Source organism: Pleurodeles waltl, chromosome 5 (genome assembly GCF_031143425.1).
Source record: "Pleurodeles waltl isolate 20211129_DDA chromosome 5, aPleWal1.hap1.20221129, whole genome shotgun sequence".
Taxonomy (NCBI): Eukaryota; Metazoa; Chordata; class Amphibia; order Caudata; family Salamandridae; genus Pleurodeles; species Pleurodeles waltl.
In genome coordinates, this window is record NC_090444.1 from 274273764 (window position 1) to 274295578 (window position 21815).

Consider the following 21815-nt stretch of genomic DNA (forward strand, 5'->3'; position numbering starts at 1 on the left):
ATTTTTGTAGACAGAGAACAAGGCTACTGACAACTGTTTAATTTCTCCTCATTTGGTTCCTCCTCACTAGATCTCTTCCCAACCCTTGGCTGTCCACTGTCACAGTGACTTGCTTTTAATCTTTTTATTCTTTAAGGATTGTCCTACATTTGTGCTTTATTTCCAGCAATTTATTGAATGCCCGTCCTGATTACAGGGCTATGGAGTAGTTAAAGGTACTTCCTTGTATCCTTACATATCTTCTTGGAGCAAATGCGCATATTTAACTTTCACTTATTTTCCTTTACACTCGCAGGAGCTTCCTCCCCAGCATCTCACTTCAGTCACTTAATTTTAGGTGAGTACCTCGGTCGCATTATCTTTTGGCGTCCCTGCCACACCCCTCTTTATTCACAAAAGCTGCAATTTTCAATTTCTGACTTTCTTTGCTTTTAGAATAACTAGGGCCTTTTGTGAATACTGCATGGCATGTCATACACCCCCACATGTGTTTCTACTCAACATCTAGCATTTAAGACTATTTTTCTTACCATGATCTTCGTACTTTGGGATTTTTATTGGTTGATTTTTTTACTTTCTTGCGGTTTTGGAACTGTCTACTCTGTTCCATAGCCATCAGGGAACTGAGCTCAGATTAGTGACTTTAAGGGTTCACCTTGTCAAGAGTTGTATTTATTCCATGAAGTGGACAGGTGCCCACCACAAAAAATAAAGCACTTTCTTATATACCAGATATAAACCAACTGCATAAATATCATGTTTTTATTATAGTGATAGATAGGCATAGCCAGCAAAAGGCAGAAAATAGTGCACTCTACGGCATATGCAGCTGTGCTTGGGAAATATGAGGGTTTGCAATTCAAAATCAACCAAATGATTCTAAAGCCCTTAGGTGACTCAACTGTGCAAACTGCAGAGTAGAGTGAGGAGTTAATGCCAAAGGCAATTCTGCTGCTAATCAGATGGAAAATATATGTAGTGGCTAGGTTAAAAAAACAAAGTTTGACCTAGGTAGATACTCAGCAGTCACTCATCACACAGTAAAGAAGCTCTGCCTTTTGACTTTTCAGAGAAGCACAACTACTTCCTTTGGCAAGATGGGCTCCTGAGAGTCTTTAATCATAGGGTAGGAGAACACTACCTACCAAATAAGTCTACGAAATGTATTAAAATATTAGCAACTTTTGAAGGAATAGGCTCTGTGCATGCTGTGGTGTCTGTAACTCTATACATCCTACAAGGGCACTACGGGTGACTGTTTCCATATGCACTACAGTACAAAGGTTGTCAAAAAACACTCCACAACTATGAGGCCCACCTTCCCAACAGGCTCCAAATTATATACCTGGACCATGTCTGTCCTTTCTAGTCAGTAGACAAGTCCAAAATATACTGATGAGGGTGACTCATGCACATGATTCATATGGATGTGGCCTAAGTGCTAGATCACATCTAGTGCAGTCATAAAAGACTTGCTGGGCTTAGTAGTAATTGATGGATTTCATATATTTGATTCTGATATTTGACCACTCTTTACCAGTAAGGCAGTAACACAGCCACATGCTGAGGTGGAAATCTTTAATTCTTACAACCTTTAGACCCAGATGAAATGGGGTTATCAAAGGAGCCAGAATTAACAGCACATTTAAAAAAAACACCTTGGCTCCAAGGGTTCTAGATAATGGTACATTTTGGGACCATAACTTATAAAGTGCAGAGAGCTTTCAATAATATGTTGAGACATGTCATACTACATGTGTGTCTATTTTGATGTGCCATGGTGGAGATCCATATTTATATACAATAATCCCCCTGCAGGAGGGTTAATCTAACAGAGTTGTCTGTATCGTAACCTCCTTATCTGAATGAGCATTGTTGCAGAGAGGAGTAAGAAATACCTGCCAGTTCTCCTTTTCTCCGAAAAGGGTTGTAAGAAATTGGGTTGAGTGATGAAAGTGAAAACCGTATTCGAGCAACAACCACAATCCTTGTCAGGGTGAACCACAAAAGTCACTAAATTAACCTGTGCTTATCCCTCTAGTAGCAGATGTAATGAGGTTGCTGCAGGAGCCAACACTGACAGTACACTAAAAAAAGCCTTGGCACTAAGGGTTCTAGATAACGGTAAATCTTGGGTACATAACTTATATAGTGGAGATAGATTTAAATAATATGTTGGGACATGTTTTGTGTAACAGTACTTTGCATACTTCATACTATGGGTGTCATTCTGACCCTGGCGGCCGGTGACCGCCAGGGTCACCGACCACGGGAGCACCGCCAACAGGCTGGCGGTGCTCCCAAGGGCATTCTGACCGCGGCGGTTCAGCCGCGGCCAGAAAGGGTAAACCGGCGGTCTCCATCCGGTTTACCACTGCCCTACAGAATCCTCCATGGCGGCGGAGCGTGCTCCGCCGCCATGGGGATTCTGACACCCCCTACCGCCATCCTGTTCCTGGCGGGTCTCCCGCCAGGAACAGGAAGGCGGTAGGGGGTGCCGCGGGGCCCCTGGGGGACCCTGCAGTGCCCATGCCAATGGCATGGGCACTGCAGGGGCCCCCGTAAGAGGGCCCCACAAAGTATTTCAGTGTCTGCAATGCAGACACTGAAATACGCGACGGGTGCCACTGCACCCGTCGCACCCCTGCAACTCCACCGGCTCCATTCGGAGCCGGCATCCTCGTTGCAGGGGCATTTCCGCTGGGCCGGCGGGCGCTCTTTTGGAGAGCGCCCGCCGGCCCAGCGGAAATGTAAGAATGGCCGCCGCGGTCTTTTGACCGCGGTGCGGTCATTTGTCGGCGGGACTTTGGCGGGCGGCCTCCGCCGCCCGCCAAAGTCGGAATCAGGCCCTATGTGTCTACTATTTCTAGGGGCCCAGGGTGGGGCTCAATATCTATATTCAATAATTCCCCTGTGGGAGAGTTAATCTGACAGAATTGCTTGAATCCTGACACTCCTGAGCATTGTTGTAGAGAGGAGTGAGAGATATCTGCCAGTTCTCCTTTCTTTTAAGTTGGTTGTAAGATATTGGGTTATTGATTGAAAGGGATGAAAAGCAAGCAAGCAACAACCACAATCCTTGTCGGGTAAACCACAAAAGTCACTAAATTAACTTGTGCTTAAGCTGCTAGTAGCTTTGCACAAAAGCAGTCCTTCCTAACTTGGAGGCACTGTGTTGAGTATATATGCAGCACTCAACCATTAATAAAATCAAAACACAACACAAGAAAAATCCCACACCAATTTAGAAAAATAGAAACAATAATAAATAAATTGACACCAAAACAAATTAAATCCAATCAGTAGAGTTATGATTTTTTCAAGTTTTTAGTGAAATCTAGTGACTAAAAGACTGAAGCACCCACTGTGGGTATCGGGTCTTGCAGGACCAGGCATATTCAAAAGTTAAGGCCTCCTGCAATGGAGTGCGGTCCGGATACATGAGGTGGATTGGGTCCAGTCTCAGCTTACCTTCACTCAAGAGAAAATTTGAAAAAAGTCCAGGAGAAGGTAGAGTTCAGTGGTGCAAGACAGTAGGCTGTGCCCGTGGATAAGTTGCCGTAGCCAGGAAGAGCTGGATGAGGTCTCAGTAAAGCCATCGACAACAACAGGAAAAAGCTCTGTCAAAAGACTCTAATGGGACAAAGCTGCAAACTCTAACCAATGAGGGCTCCACAAGCCAGATACCTTCACTCGGAGGTCACTCTGAACAGGATTTCCTTCTGTGGAGATAAAAGTAGCGGGAGCTATTCTGACGGGAGAATTGAATGGCAAGTAGGTCCTGGTCTTTTGTCGGTTCTTCTAGCACTTTTTGGTGAAACGTTTTCCACGTTCCAACTTTTAAGAGTTAGGCAGGTGCAGAACTTCTAACACCACTTCAAAGGGTCCAGTACCTGGAGAGTACCACTTGTGGGGTTAGGAATCACACCTCTAAAGGCCAGTGCAGGGTTCAAGATCTCTGGAGCTTATTATGTCCCTGTAGGTCACACAAGAGGCCAGCCAACTAGCCCTTGGAGTCCTTCAGGCAGTCCTGGGTTCAGGGAGATAGTCCTCTCTCCTTCAAGCAGCAAGGCGTTCCTCTGGTTGCAGCAGGGCAGTCCTCAGAAGAACAAGGCAGGCCTCAAGCAACTGGGCAGTCCACTGGCAGATCTTCTGAAGTCTTCCACAGGTCCGGGAGTCTACTGAAGAGGTGGTTCAGGAGGTTTTAATATTTATACCTGGTTGCAGCCTTTTAAGTGGTGGTGACATCCTGGCTACCTCCATGTCCTGTTCTGTTAAATTCTCCCCTTCCCCTGCCAAGGCTCCAAGTAGTTTCGGGTGACAAAATACTAATTTCAGGTTCCTTTGTGTGTGGGCTGGAGGCAACCCTTTGAAATATAAGTGTGGCTGAGAACAGCTCCACCCCACCCATCCTAGCAGGATGGCCCATCCTGACAATACCTAGTTCCCCTTTGCCTTACTGTCTGGGAAGAATACACAAATATCAACTGCCAAGAAATTCATAGTCATGTGGTTCAGGACACAGGCAGCAGGTGCCAAATGATTATGACAAGAAAATGCCATCTTTCTAAAAGTGGAATTCTCAGAATTGTGATTTAAAATCTAACTTTGGTATTAAAGATGGTTTTAAATTACAAACCATTTTTGACTCCAAACTTAACTTTCCTATCTGTTCCTAATCAAACGTTAGCACTTATTAAATGTAATGAGGTAACCCTCTGTAATCCACTAGGAAGAATAAGCCTCTTATGGTTCAGGAAAATGAATTTAGGAGTTTTTCACTGCCAGGACATGTAAAACTTAAAATACACACCCTGCTTTTTAAATGCAACCCCTCCGGCCTTTTGTGCTGTTTAGGGACTACCTTAGGGGTGACATATACTTTTAAAAAGGAGGGTTTAGGACTGACAAAAGGTTTCTTTTTCAAGGATCAAACTACAGTACAGACCCAAGTGGCAGTCCTGAGACATGCTTTAAAGTACTGCTTAACTGGGCGGCCAAATGAGTGTGTTGGAGCAGATATGCTAATTTGAGAATATTCTAATGATTTGCGTATACATACTAATGAGAAATAATGACAATTGAAACTAATAAATGAAAATAACGTGTAATGTGTAAAATGTGCCCACGGGGAGTGGTCACCATATATGTTAACAGTACTGAAATAATGTGAAATTATAAGAATTATGTATTAATATGTCATAATTTCTGATATATTCTATGTTTTATGATGCTTCATATCCTTAGCCGAAATAGAGGCCTGGTCGAGCAAGGGCCTTGCTTGTTTAAACCTGGAGACACGATGAGCTGCAGAGGACTGGAACTGAAGAAAAGGACCTTGAACTGTACAGAGTTCAAATGAGCTCTGCTAGAATTTTCTGCAATGTACCAGCGGACAGGAGACGATCAGAACAAATTGATACAAGTATGTGTAGAGTAGGCTAAATGTATTTTCCCTTGACTCGAACAATGGAACCACTGACTAAGAAACTGTGGGCAACAATTTCATTACCTGAAGAGCCGGATGATGTTCTCATCGACGGAGGGACCAATCATATTAATTGAACTTGATGCTTGAACCGACCCAAACAACTATAGGTTAGAATCATGACCCCAGATAAGGTTGACCAATTAGCAAATTGTGGGACGGACTGAGAGACCCTAATAAAAAGCCACACAAGAAGAGAATACAGAGCGGAGCGGCGAAAGTAGATGACGTCGGGAGATGCTGTCCAAAGTGCTGATAATTGGGCTTACTCTTTGTGGGCCTGATACTTGCTGATGACGTGGAGATGAAGACTGACTCGTTGCTGATCTATCTTGGATAGGTAGCTATAAAATGTTGACTGACTGATGTGTACTCATTCTTTTAGGTACCAACTGCTCTGTTTAAAATGTTTTTTTTCTCTTAGATAGATTCTTCCAAATTAACGATTTTTGACTAAATTATTTTCGCATGAAGACCCACATGCTGATACTAATTTGAGATAGGTAGGCAGAAAAGGGCAACTTATGGTCACTACAGACAGACTGGCTTGCATTGCTGAATTATTCAATGTTTGATTTGCTGAACTAGGTTTAATGTTTTATTATTGCTTACTAATGAACCTTGGTGGATTGTTGCTCATGATGCTAATAAAGTTTGATTAATCATTGATTATCGAAATAAAGGTTTTGATTAGAATTGTAACTAATAGGGAATAAAAACGATTAACCCTTTTGAGAGTGATGGTATTTTCTTGTTATATAAGGTTTTATGGCATTTCATGTTGATTATAATGCTTATTGATGTTTCATTGGTTACCGCTTAACTAGGATACTCTATGCGATCCAAAAGATTCCTCGACCTATACGCACCCCCTTGTAAGTTTACTTACTAAGGACAAAGCGCGCTAGCAGTTTTAGCTAGCAGCGTGATGGTTAGTTTTCTTAGGGAACTAGTTGAGGGGTGACTAGTGGTTATAGCAGTAGTGTAAGTTAGGTTTAGTTGTTTGTATTTTTGAGGTTTGAATTTAGTTTTTCTAAAATGGCAATGGTAGCAAAGATGATGTTCTCTTAAGCCCAGAAATGACTTTCCCAGATCCTGAATTCCGTTGGTAAAATTGAGTATGTTCTCAGCGTGGTTTGAAATAGTATGAGAGTAGTAGATTGCACTTGCACAGGCTTAAGCAGATTGCAGGTGAATTGTGATGTATATGAGGTAAAAGTAGGGAGTCTGCGTTTAGGGTTTAGTAGGAGTGTGCGTACTCCAAAGTGTGAGAGTAGGGAAGTCGTCGAACTTCATATGTGTGTGGCACTTTGTGTTCAAAAATTGCCCATGTGGTTGTTGGTGTTGTACGGACCCTGCGTGGTCTAAGACTCCGGAGTATATTGACAAGTGTAGGAGACACTTGGGTATATGTTGTAATCTGTCTGGTTTAGTAGGTTGATCGGGCGTGGTCAACAAGTTAGAGTGAATGTTAGACGAATAAAAGAAACTTTGACTGAGATTTGGTGAGTCCTATGTGCACCAGAACAGACCCAGAGATTAGTTGAGAGTAAAGTTTGTGGGTCGAATTTTACTTGCGAATGTAGGGGACTGAGAAAGAGGAATAGCTAAGGAGCTACAAAGTGACATTAGTGAAAATCCATAAGGTCCCTGAAGAGATTGTGGGGGTCATTCTGACCCTGGCGGTCTTGGACCGCCAGGGCAAGAATGACGGAAGCACCGCCAACAGGCTGGCGGTGCTTCAATCCCTATTCCGACCACAGCTGTAAAGCCCCGGTCGCACTGCCGGGGCCGGCGGTTTCCCGCCGATTTTCCCCCGGCGGTGATAATCCTCCAGGGCAGCGCTGCCCTGGGGATTATGACCCCCTTACCGCCAGCCTGTTTCTGGCGGTTTACACCGCCAGGAAGAGGCTGGCGGTAAGGGTTGTCCTGGGGCCCCGGCCTGCTTTTCACTGTCTGCATGGCAGACAGTGAAAAGCGCGACGGGTGCAAATGCACCCGTCGCACGGCCGCAACACCGCCGGCTCCATTAGGAGACGGCTCCTGTGTTGCGGCCTCATTCCTGCTGGGCCGGCGGGCGCTAACATGGTTAGCGCCCGCCGGCCCAGCTGGAATGTTGGAATGGGGGCAGCGTTATTTTGGCCGCATGGCAGCCGCTTGGCGGTTCCCGCCTGGCGGGCGGCGGTAGTTGGAATCACCCCCTGTGTCCCTTCCTGTAGTAAACCAGCAGGTTTGTTTTAGTTATTATTTGGTGAAGACGCTTGAAATAAAATTGCATTAATTGAGTGAAATTGAACTAAGGAAGACAAGCCGCAAGACTTTGTCAGCCGCTGTGAGTCAGTGTGACGTCAGTGTGTGCCGCACTGGAGTAGGTTGGTTAGTGAGAAGAACCACAACTGGATTGGCAGCCATCCATGAGAGTCAATTGGTTGAGAAAATGGGTGAAGGGAATCTTGGGTGCAAAAGTCATTTCATTTATTGAATTTGTAGTACACGAAACAGGCAAAATGAAGTTTTTCAAGGCATTTAAGAGTGCAATGAAGGGTGATTCATACATCAAGGCGTCAATGGGGGAACTGACCCCCCGGGAGGATTGTCTGGCGCATCTCATGACAGAAAAGGGTATAGCTTTGAGTTTTTAGTTAAAGCAATAGAGTGCATTGACTAATAATCAAGGGACATTAGCTTTTCCAGAGCATGGAACGTTCAATTTGAGAATTTTGGACCAGTTGCGATTATCATTGTATGACATGAGGCCATTACCGAGACCAGCACAGTTTGAGGCTTTAGCAGTTTGGGAATTAGTGGCCAGACAACAGCAAGAGCTGAAGTTCAACAGAAGGGTGAAGAAGATAGAAAAGTCACTAGCCGAGGCTAGGTGAGATTCGAAGCAAAAGAGATGGAGGATGGCAACTTTGAAAGAGATTAAGATGTTCCCAGCGATCACAGAAAGTGACGATTCAGATAAGGGGGATAATACCATGGAAGAAGAGAGTGAGGAGAAAAAGAAAAGAAAGTCTTATGTGGATGATGATGATCCTGATGTTGAGGATCTCATTACGCAGTTGCTGAAAGATAGACCTCCACCTATGACAAGCTATGCAGTGGGTCCAGGGACTACTGCTACAGCCCCTCCTGCCTCTCCTGCTGCACCCCAGGGAGCTGTGGAGCTGTACAAGTAGAAGGAGGACAGTTACCAGGGGCAGTACAGAGTACACCAGTTGCAGGAACGAGTGCGGTAGCTCAGGGGCAGGTACATACACCTTCGGTAGCAAGGGTTTATCCAGATCTGCCAGTTCTTGAGACTGTTTCAAATATCGTAGTGCCGAGGGAGCAGGTGCTCCCGCAGCCGATGTTGATCCAGACTGACCCGACTCCAATGTTATTGCCACCAGCACAGACACAGGGTATGTGGAAGTTTAACCAGTTGACAGGGACTTCAGTAGATCTGGCACCAGTCATGAATCAGGCACTGGGAATACCACTCACACAGGGTACGGGTGCTAGTGCAGCCCCAGATGCAATATCGCTACCAAGTACTGTTGGTCCAGTGGTACCTTTATATGCCCAGAAGAAAACAGAAGTAGGGGGACAGGCAGAGATGTCACAGAGTTTGGTGAGAAGGGGAGTGGGAGATTCAGTACATGCAACATCATCCTCAGGAACTTGTCCGGTGAGCTCAAGTCTCCTGTGGGATTCAGCCCTCTTGTGACATTGCCAGATGTATTGAATGTCTCTAATGCAAATCAGAGTTTGAGACTTTTGACACCACAAGCCTTGGGAACGGGGGCACAGCAGCTGCCAGTGACTAATGCGAGTAATATCTCATTACAAGGGTTAACAGCTCAGCAGTTAACTAGTTGGTTGGACAGTTTAAATTCTTCACAAGGTGCATCCAAGGGGGAGGATCAGTTGAACCGAGTGGGACTGAATATTGAAGCAAACGAGTTAGTCGAAGGGACAATGGGATTGAATAGGTTAGAATCCTACACTGAAGATGAGCTGAGGTATTTGTGCCCAAGGATTACAAAAGAAGTACACCAGAAATTAGTAGAAGTAGCAGAGAAGCACGGCATTGATCTTAAGACTACGATACATTTGAGACAAAGTTACTGATTAGATTTTGAGGCGAAGGATTTTGAACACATGAGATCAGCGGGAATGAAAGCACATTTGAGGGACTTGCTGCAGAGTGCGCAGATTTGGGGAGCATTAGAAAAGTGGGAAGGCAGATGTGCAAGGAAAAAAGAGAAACAAAAAAGAGATTCTCAAAATGAAATGGGGGGAGCAGAGAAAGGAGAGGCGGTTAAAATGCTACCGATGAGAGAGATTCCAGGGGGACAGTTTGTTCATGTCCCATGGCACCGGAGTGATATATTGTCTTTTACAAATGATTATCCCAAATTAAGAGAGAAGCCAGTTGAAGAGTATCAGCAGACTGAGAAGTTTGTGAAACTCTCTAAGTGTTTGTGGGAAGACTTGAATACCTTATTTGAGATAGTTGTGCCAGCTGACTTATGAGTCGAATGTAAGAGGGCAGTAGATTGGCCAACTTGTGAACCTTAAAGGAACAAGATTACAGGCGCACCATCACCCGAGGTAATGACAAATTCTTATAAGGTGACTGAGTTTTTAAAAACTAGAATTTCTCCGAAAAACATTGATTGGCAAAGAATTGACAGGACAGTTCAGGAAACTAAAGAGTCAATACACACTTTTTACGAAAGATTGTTAAAAGGTTTCAAGGAGTACATTGGTAAGGAAGCGGGGCATCCAAAAGATATGTTGCATTTTGTGTTTAGATTTGTTGAAGGATTAAGACCTGAAGTAGGGCAGATGATTAAGAGTCATTTGATTTTCTGCCAGGCAAACCCGATTGATGAGGTGTTGCAGTATGGTAAATATTGTAGCGGTGATGCAGATTAAGGCAGCACAATCAGGAGTACAAGGAGCTTTAGTGCTGCCGATGCCGCCGCTACAGAGAGCCATCGCGTTTCAACCTCAAGTGAGGGGTAGAGGACGTGGGATGAATATGATGCGTGGTCCAGATCTAAGCACTGCGGTTGTTCAGAATGACATGCAGGGTATGAAAAAGATGTTGCCATGTCATTTGTGCTGAAACATGGGACACTGGAATGGTTCAGCAAGGTGATATTGGTGCAGTTCAAACTGTAAGAGTCCCAAGAATGAGGGGCATAGTTCCGAATGCTCAAAATCGAGGTCAGAATTTCTTGCCTGTACAACAGTTGCAGGTGCCTCGAGCACAATTTACTTACTTAACACCAGGACAGCAGCAGATTTCTATGGTGTCTAGACAGCAAATGCACATACCCCAAGCCCCGATGGAGCAGCAACAAGTTATGCTTACTCAACAGGTCACAGGTCAGAGACCAGATAACAGTTACAATACAGTACACCAGTTCCCATTTCACAGTGAGGATGAAATAAACGATGAATGGATGAGTGACAGTTCAGATGAAGGAGCTTGGATTCTTGCCGCATCCCTAGAGGTAGATCAGAGAGGGCCTTTTGTGAAGGGAAAGGTAATAGGACATAAGGTCTCATTCTTGGTTGACACTGGATCTACGCGCTCCACAGTGAGGAGTGTGGAAGTACCAGATTTACCCCTTTCTGTAAGGACAGTTCAGGTTGTGGGAGTGGAGAATAGGCAGTTAACGAACCCAATCACTGAACCAGTGCAAATTGAAATCGGAAATTATTTGGGACTGCATAGATTTGTGGTATGCAATTCAAGTCCTGTGTCTTTGTTAGGCACAGATTTGTTGTGCAAGACTAAATGTTCCATAAATTGTACAGATGCAGGAATGGAGGTCCAGACAAATAGTGATGATGAGGAAGAACAGGCGTCAGCCATGGTACTTAATAATGCTTACGAAGAATACTCAATAAATACAATTTTCCCAATGTTCACACTGAAGGAGTTGCTTGCAGATTTGCAGGAAACTGTAAAGGAGAAAGTTCGGGATTTGACAGGGAAAGAAGTGGGATTAATCAAAGTAGTGGAACCTATTAAAATCACTTTGAAGCCGAATGTTAAGTTCCCGAAACTTCCACAGTATAACATGGCACAGGATGTGATGATGAAAGTGGCGCACATAATTGGAGACTTCCTGAAGCAGGGAGTCCTAAGGGAAGTGTTGAGTAGCCCATGCAATTCACCGATAATGGGATTGAAAAAGCCTTGTGGGAAGGTACGGGTTGTGCAGGAGTTGCGAAAAGTGAATGACATGCGGGTAAAGTGTTGTCTGATTTTGCCCAATCCAGCAGTGATACTGTTTCAGAATCCATGCAAGGCAGAGTGGTTCACTGTAGTCGATCTGTCACAAGCTTATTTTTCAGTGCCACTTCATGAAGATAGTCAGTTTCTTTTCAGTTTCAAATTCCTAGATAAAGTCTATAGCTGGTGCAGGCTTCCGCAAGGGTATACGGTGTCACCATCCTTGTTCAACCAGATTTTAAAGAAGAATTTGAAGTCATTGGAATTACCTTGCCAATCGACTCTAGTGCAGCACATTGACAACTTATTGATTGCCTCCAGAAAAAGGGACGGGTGGCAGCACGACTCGATTGCCCTGTTGAATCATCTGGGAGACTTTGGACAAGAGGTCTCGCCAGCAAAGTTGCAGTATTGCCAGAAGCCTGTCAAATATTTGGGTCATCAAATTGAGAAAGGGCTGAGAAGAATCTCCAGAGAAAGGATTACAATGATTCTGCAGAGAAAACTCCGACTTCCCAGAAAGATGTGCGCATGTTTTTGGGAATGGTAGGGTATTGTAGATAATGGATTCCGAATTTTGCTGAGATAGCAAAACCCCTACAGCAGTTGACATACAAAGGAGTTACAGATCCCATTAGTTTAGATGAGTATCAAATGAGGGCTTTCACTGAATTGAGAGAGAGTTTGTGAAAAGCTCCAGCGTTGGGAATGCCTGATTACACAAAGCCTTTCACATTGTTTTGTCATGAAAGTGATGCTTGTTCTTTGTCTGTTTTGACACAGGTCCATGGAGGTGCTTATCGCCCAGTAGCTTATTTTTCAGCTACCTTGGACTCTGGTGCAGCAGCTTTACCAGGTTGTCTGTGAGCAGTAGCCGCAGTTGGTCACAGTCTTTCCCAATGTGAAAGGGTGGTCATGGGATACCCAGTGACGGTAATGGTACCACATTCTGTTGAAATTTTACTGACAAGAACGAAAACACGACATTTGACGGGGGCCAGACGAGCATATTGGGAGCTCCAAATGTAACTCTGAAAAGATTAACAGTGTTGAGTCCAGCAACGTTATTGCCAAGTGATACTGTTGAAATTGAAAAAGAGGAGGACATAGAACATGATTGTCTTGAAGTGACGGAATTGTGTACAAAGCTTAGACCTGATATCAGAGATACTCGATTAGAAGAAAATTATCAAATTGTCTTTGTTGATGGTTCATGCCTTAGAGATGGAACAGGCACTTTAAGAGCAGGATAAGCCGTACGTACTATCACAAGAACCCTAGTAGCATCTTGGCTTCCTGGTGTATATTCAGCACAAGTGGCAGAACTGGTGGCTCTCACTGGAGCTTGTTATGTTTCTACCAGGCTACGAGTGACAATATACACTGATAGTCAGTATGGATTTGGAATTGTTCATGATTTTGGTCAATTGTGGTCGCAAAGAGGGTTCATGACCTCAAGTGGAACTCCAGTACGAAATGGTGACAGAATAAAAGAATTACTGTATAATACAATTATATAATACAATTACCTGAAGAGATTGCTGTAGTGAAATGCAGTGCACACCAGAAAACACCAGACTACATCTCCCTAGGAAATGGGTATGCACATCAGGTAGCAAAGTTTTGTGCCCTGAACTGTATATCGTTTAAGGATAAGTGGGAACTAATGCCAGAAGAAGAGGCCAGTTGTGCAAATTTTGCAATGAAAGTAATTGACACCCTAGAAGAATTGAAAACATTTGCAGACAAGGAAGAGAAAAAGCTGTGGGCAAAGCTGAAATGTGTACAAAGACCAGATTGGGTATCTGAGGAGGGTCAGAAGGTACTGCCGAATTGTCTGTTGTCTTAGATGGCTCGGTATTACCATGGTCAGGCACACATTGGAAGAGATGCGATGATTAGGTTGTTCAAGGTTGATTGGTTCAATCTGAAATTTAGACAAGAAGCTGAAGCAGTGTGTCACCGATGTGTAATCTGTCAGCAGCTAAACGTGGGAAAAGGGACAGTGGTAAATTTGAGCCACATTGGAAGAGCAGGAGGACCATTCAGCAGAATGCAATTGGATTTCATTGAGATGCCTGCATGTGGTGGATTGAAGTACATGTTGGTGATTGTGTGTGTGTTTAGTCATTGGATTGGAGCATACCCCACCCGCAGAAATGATAGTCTCACAGTTGCAAAGCTACTTTTTAGAGAACTGATACCAAGGTTCGGATTTCCGATCTCTTTAGAATCAGATAGGGGAACGCACTTCAATAATGAAGTGATTAAGCTCTTATGTGCAGCACTAAACATTGAACAGAAGCTCCACTGCAGCTATCGTCCAGAGGTGTCAGGACTTGTAGAGCAAATGAATGGTACCCTGAAATCAAGAATTGCCAAAATGTGCGCTGCCACAAATCTGAAATGGCCGGATGCATTGCCACTAGTGTTGATGTCAATGAGAAATATACCTGACAGGAAGATAGGATTGTCCCCACATGAGATTCTTATGGGGTGAGCAATGAGATTGTCAGCAATACCAGCCAATGCTCTTGTCAATATTGCAGATGATATGGTGTTGGACTACTGCAAGGGACTAGCTGATGTGGTTCGATCTTTTTTCTCAGCAGGTACAAGCCGTTACTCTGCCACCTTTCCATGACCCAGGCCACAATCTAAGTACAGGAGATTGGGTCGTGATTAAAAAGCATGTGCGAAAGACTTGCCTAGAGCTACATTGGAGAGGTCCATACCAAGTGGTGCTAACAACTACAACAGCTGTGAAGTGCACAGGATTGCCTAACTGGATACATGCAAGCCATACAAAGAAAGTGGCGAGTCCTCAGGATCATGAAGAAGTGTTGCTGAGAACGCCAGCAGCTGCAAAACTAATAGTTCTACCCGAACCAGAACTGGAACAGGTTGAGCCGGAAGTGGACCCAGAATTGGCGGAAGAAGGATCAATAACCCCAGTAAGAGACGGGGTGTGGAAAATCAAGAGGCAGATCGAGAGATCAATGCAGCAGAAGTGACAAGAGATCCATGCACAGGAGAGGTTCTCACAAAAACTAAGGGTGCTGAAACACAAGGAGATCAAGTGCCAGAACCTGAGGGGGAAAGAGTTGAGGCAGGTCAAAGCAAAAGTAATCTGACTCCTCCTGAACCCGTTGCAGGTCCATCAAGAGAAGGCACTTCAGACAAAGTGAAGGAGAAAAGTCCGATCTTGAAGAGATTGTTGACAGAAGGAGTAAGAAAAGGAGATCATTGGTCTGAATCTCAAATAGGCAAAAAAAGGACTTGGGAATAAATGAGACAATAGAGGAAGAATTAGACACCAAAAGGAAGGATGAATTGAGTGATGGAGAACTAACAGGAGAAAGGAGGTTAAAAAGAAAGGGAGTGGCAAGTTGAAAATACGCTGGACCAGAGTGGGCATATGTCGCAACAATTGATTGGCAAAACGAGTTTATGTCCTTTTGGTTTGATAGAGAAGTTCCGAATCAGTATTTTGATGCAACCTGAAGGAGAAAACCAATAGACTGAGTTATTAGGCAAAAAGAGAAGAAACTGCGATTATTGATTACCGGAAAAGACACTGATAGCCTGATATGACACTTAAAATCCTGGAGATGACCAGCTGCTAACCGAATTTGACAAAGGAAGTAAAGGGGTCCTGTTGTGTGAAGTTGAAGCACATTTTTGATTTTTTGATTTTGAATTTTGTGCTGCATATTAATTAAGAGTTAAATTCTGCTTTCTGATTCTTTACAGATCATGGCTGGACTAGATAACAATATTAGACACATTAGATGTTGTAAATTTCTGAGTGTGGGAATGGCAATTGTGTGTGAAATATTGTTTATAATAATGATTGTGGGAATGTCAATTCATGAGGTGAGAGAAGCAAAATATACATCTGTTCATGAGACCATTACACTAACAGCTATAGAGAAGTTAAAATTAGATGAGCAATATTTGAATGATTATACTAACATGAAGGGAGAGTTGTCTTCTAACGTCTTTTATTATTTATTGAGTGAGTATGTGGAAATGATGGATGCAAGGGATTGTCTTGTGTGTACGCAAATACCTTCCTCTGTGGAAAAAGGGGTCACTAATCATAGTCTACCTCTGACTTACGGAATAAGTTGTAGTTTGCTACTAACTCGATTCTATAATCAAGAATATATTCAGTATTTTTACTCTAATTATGATATGGTATTTTCTTTTGTTCCTACAGTATAATTAGATATTTGAGTAAAATAGCTAAGGATCATGATATAGTATTAGTTAAAGGATTCTTTGAGCCTACACTGACCTTTGGCACAGCTTATGCGCATCGTAACAATTTGACTTGCTTACTAACACCTAAGGAAAAGAGCTTTATTGGGCATACAGACGACAGGAGAAAAGCACAAAAACAAAAACAAGAGAAAGGGTTAGAGAAGAGAACTTACAAGAATGATGATGCTTACACTGCCATTAAAACACAAGGGAAATTTGCCTTAGATGCACTACATGCAGGGAAACTTTGTATATATAGGCCAAAATCATGCACTGACACTTTATTTGTGGGAACGAGTGAATGTAGGCATGTGTTTTTGTTTCAGAGTAAGTAGACATTTATGCTGAATGGTGCAAACCCTGTGATTCCTGGAATCTATTATATTTGTGGAATTAATGCTTATTACTGTCTTCCTAATGGATGGTATGGGACATGTTACTTAGTAATAGTTTTTCCTAAGATGTATCAAATAGATGATCTGGAAAAGATACTGAAAATGACTGAGTTACACCAAATGAGACAAAAGAGAGAGACAGCCTCTGCAAATGTAGAGGATATTTTTGGAGCAATTCCTTCTGTAGGAGTTATATTGAATGCAAACAGGATTCGAAACCTGTCAGCTATAGTAGATAATATGCTAACCAATTTTACAGGAGCTATACTTTTACTAAACACTGAATTAGCTGCGGATAGAGCTATGACGCTTCAAAATAAGGCTTGTTTTAGGCATAATATTAGCGAAGAACGGAGGAGTCTGCAAAATGATTAATGATAAACACCGTTGCTCATATATACCTGAAAATGAAAAGGAGATAAAGGATTTGCTTACTAATTTAAATAATGCAAGTAAGGATTTGAAGGAGCTGAAGGAACCAGGAGTTTGGGAAAAGGTTGGAAATGGATTTGTTACTGTGGGCAATTGATTTAGCCAAATTTGGGGCGGGATACTGTGGAAAATTGTCCAGGGAATATTAATTGTGATCATTGCTATATTAGGATTATGGGGGGCATGTAAATTATGGTACAAAATTCAACTAAAAAGGGCAGAACACAATCAGAGGAGGGAAGAACAACCCAGAAGAATAATCTATAGGGAAAATATAAACAGAAGAGATCAAAATGTAGCTGAGAGTAATCTGTAGTGATTGACAAAGGAAAGGTGTGATGAAATGTTTAGTCATCAGAGGAGGGACTGTTGGAGCAGATATGCTAATATGAGAATATTCTAATGATTTGCGTATACATACTAATGAGAAATAATGACAATTGAAACTAATAAATGAAAATAATGTGTAATGTGCAAAATGTGCCCATGGGGAGTGGTCACCAAATGTGTTAACAGTACTGAAATAATGTGAAATTAAAGAATTATGTATTAATATGTCATAATTGCTGATATATTCTATGTTTTATGATGCTTTGTATCCTTAACTTAGCCGAACTAGAGGCCTGGTCGGCGCTGGGCCTTGCTTGTTTAAACATGGAGACGCGATGAGCTGCCGAGGATGGAACTGAAGAAAAGGACCTTGATCTGTACAGAACTCAAATGAACTCTGCTAGAATTTTCTGCAATGTACCAGCAGACAGGAGACGATCAGAACAAATTGATACAATTATGTGTAGAGTAGGCTAAATGTACTTTCCCAGGACTCGAACAATGGAACCACTGACTAAGAGACTGTGGGCAACAATTTTGTGACCTGAAGAGCCGGATAATGTTCTCATCGACAGAGGGACCAATCATATTAATGGAACTTGATGCTCGAACCAATGCAAACAAGTGTTAAACAAAAACTATGGGTTAGAATCATGACCCCAGATAAGGTTGACCAATTAGCAAACTGTGGGATGGACTGAGAGACCCTAATAAAAAGTCATGACACAAGAAGAGAATTCAGAGCGGAGAGGCGAAAGTTGATGACATTGGGAGATGCTGTCCAAAGTGATGATAATTGGGCTTACTCTTTGTGGGCCTGATACTTGCTGATAACTGATGACCTGGAGACGAAGACTAACTCGTTGCTGATCTATCTTGGATAGGTAGCCATAAAATGTTGACTGGTGTGTACTTATTCTTCTAGGTACCAACTGCGCTGTTTAAAATGTTTTTTTTCTCTTAGATATATTCTTCCAAATTAACGATTTTTGACTAAATTGTTTTCGCATGAAGACCCACATGTTGATGCTAATTTGAGATAGGTAGGCAGAAAAGGTCGACTTATGGTGACTACAGACAGACTGACTTCCATTGCTGAATTACTCAATGTTTGATTTTCTGAACTGGGTTTGATATTTTATTATTGTTTACTAATGAATCTTGGTGGATTGTTGCTCATGATGCTAATAAATTTTGATTAATCATTGATTATCGAAATAAAGGTTTTGATTGTAACTAGTAGGGAATAAAAATGATGAACCATTTTGAGAGTGATTGTATTTTCTTGTTAGATAAGGTTTTATGGCATTTCATGTTGATTATAATGCTTATTGATGTTTCACTGGTTACCGCTTAAGTAGGATACTCTATGCGATCCAAAAGATTCATCAACCCATACGTGTCCCCTTGTAAGTTTACATGCTAAGGACAAGGCGCTCAAGCAAGTGCTTCAGGCCTACTAGTAGAATTTAATTTACAGGCCCTTGGTACATGTAGTACACTATACTAAGGACTTCCAAGTAAAGTAAATTTACCAATCAGGCGCTAGTCAATTTTATCATGTTTTAAGGAGGGTGCACAAATACTTTTAGCATTGGTTAGCAGTGGTAAACGGTGAACACCCCTAATGCCAGCAAAAAAAAATGATGACAAGTCTAAAAAGGGTACATTAACTATTATTCCTCTTGGGGCTTAGGAGATCTGCCCAGGTGTTCCACCCCCAGAATAAGGAGTTAACAAAAGAACGCTCCTGACATTTTTCAGTACCTGGTGGCCTATGTTCTCTCAGGGTTGGAAGAGTTTTGCATAGCCTCCTGCATGACATTACCATCTTCAACAATTTCTGGGAGAATCAACTGAGGCATTTCAGAGAAGTATTGGTGAGGATACAAAGAACAAAACTGACCTTAAAGGCAACTAAGTGTCAGGTGCAGTAGTCCTTTGTAGTCTACCCGGAACATCAAGTGGGTAATAGAAAGATCAACTCAAACTGGATCTTGACATCCAAGAGGCCGAAGTGGGAGGCTCCATAACCCAGACTACAGTGAGACCCTTTTAGGACTCATCAGAAACTAGAGGGGATATGGGGCCACAGTTGTTTCATGGACAGCCATGAAATTCATGACATAGGGGGTCTTTACAACATTAGTGGTAAAAGCCGCTTACTGCCGAGCAGAAGACCGCCAACACACCGCCGCGGCTGTGGAATTCCGCCATGGTCATTATGACCCACAGCTCGGAATCCGCCAAAATCCAGACACCTACAAAAGTCCGCCACACCAAAGGTCAATGATAAACTGGCGATAAAATAACCTCTACCGTCGTGCCAACAGGAACACGCCCACACTATCATGACCCATGAATCAACGCGGCGGTCTTTCAACCGCGGTATTCCATTGGCGGTACACACCGCCACGCTCAAAATACACACACATTTACAAAACACATCCACATTGGACAATTCAAAATACACACACCTGATACACATACACACACCACTCCCACACATTGAATACAATATAAAATACACACCCACATCACCCACAAACCCTTCCTTCAACAATTGCGACAGAAGGCCAGAGAGAGACACCACCAGAAAGAACAAAAGCATCCACAGGCACCCTACACCATCACTCACACAACATCCAAGCACCTCACACAACACACCTCTAAATATCACCCCACACATCACAACACACACCACCCCACACATCACCCACACCACCCCATGGCCCCACAAAGACACCCCAGGTCCTCTGAGGAGGAGCTCAGGGTCATGGTGGAGGAAATCATCTGGGTAGAGCCACCGTTATTCGGATCACAGGTGCAGAACACCACCATAGCTAGGAAGATGGAGCTATGGCGAAGAATCGTGGACAGGGTCAACGCAGTGGGACAGCACCCAAGAACACGGGATGACATCAGGAAGAGGTGGAACGACCTACGGGGGAAGGTGCGGTCTGTGGTCTCAAGACACCACCTTGCGGTTCAGAGGACCAGCGGCGGACCCCCACCTCCTCCCCCAGAACTCACTACATGGGAGGAGCAGGTCCTGGCTATACTGCATCCTGAGGGCCTCGCAAGAGTAGCTGGAGGAATGGACTCTGGTAAGGCAAATCTATCACTACTTCATCCACACCCACCTGCATGCTATCACATACCCCTACCCTCGCCCTCACCCCCATCACTTCAACTCCCACGTATGTCCCAATATAACAAACCACACATCCCAAACCCAAGCCCTGTATGTAACACCAAAGCATGGACACCCATCACCAAAGCACGTCCACTGCACATACCCATACGCCCCCCTAAACCATTATCACACATGGTCCTACACAGGAATCCAAGCACTGGGGTACAGGGTCACTCACCCATTGCACACAATGGCACACACAGATGCAATAATCATGCCTTTACACCCCTGCAGGACCCGTACCCAACGTCACCGGACAGGAGGGTCCAGACATGTCCACTCCACCCACAGAAGAGCCCCACAGTGATGACAGCAGCTCTGTCCAACTGGATCTAGATGACCAGCCCGGCCCATCTGGGACATCGGGACAGTCGGTTCCCCTCATACTGGCACAGGCCACTACAGAGCTTCCCCCCTCTGGAAACACCAACACAGCACCCATCCAGTGGGCCCATCCCTCTGTCCCCAGGACATGTCAAGCAGCAGTGTGTCCACCACTACAGGGAACCCAGGCTAACCCACCACCCCAACAACACCAGGGACCTGGGGGCAGTGGCAGTGGGCACACAGTTCAGGGGACAGAGGCCCAGGAACACAGGGGAACTGGGAGGGCTGCTGTGCGACAGGGGGAGGACAGGGCCAGGGAACCCACTCTCCACAAGGCCCTCTCCAACAACATGGGAGCCTACAACCATTCCCAGGAGACAATGGCAACGGTACTGGCCAAGTTTCAGGAGACCCAGCTGCTGCAGGAGGAACAGTATCTGGGCCTCAGGGAGGAACTAAAATCCATCAATTCCACCCTGGGCACCATTGTAGGGGTGCTGACGGAACTCGTCAACACCAGGAGGGACACTGTGGCACAACAAGGGGCCCCTGACACTAGCCTGGACGATGAACTGCCCACCACCTCCGCCGGTGCTAGTGGACAGGAGGCACTGCCACAGGACCACGACACCAGCACCCCACCCCCTGCAGATGGAGAACCACCCCGCAAGCGGTCCCTGAGATCCAGGACAAAGACAGAGAAGAATGCCAAGACCCCCGCCAAGAAATGAGACCACCCTGAATGTCATCCTTCTGTCCCACTTTGTCACCCTGTCCATCCTTAAGCTGCCCCAGCTCCACTTCCTATGCCCCTTTGGACAATGCACCTGTGAGACTAATAGACTGGACTCTGCCATGGACATTCCTCCACCATCACCCCTGACCATTTTACAACCCCCTCCACTATTTAGCACTTAAATAAACACCCTTAAATCACAAAACAATCTGGAGTCAGTCTGTGCTTTCACAATTGTGTGTTTGCAATAACAGAGGAAAATAGCAATGCCCATTGTATTGTCAACATACCTATGTCACACAGCTCTAGTCCATGCGGAAACAAAGCAGATGTCAAACAGTGGGACCCACATCTGTGAAATCGTAAGGGAAAGTGACAACTCAGTGACCATAAACTGGGTGAAAATG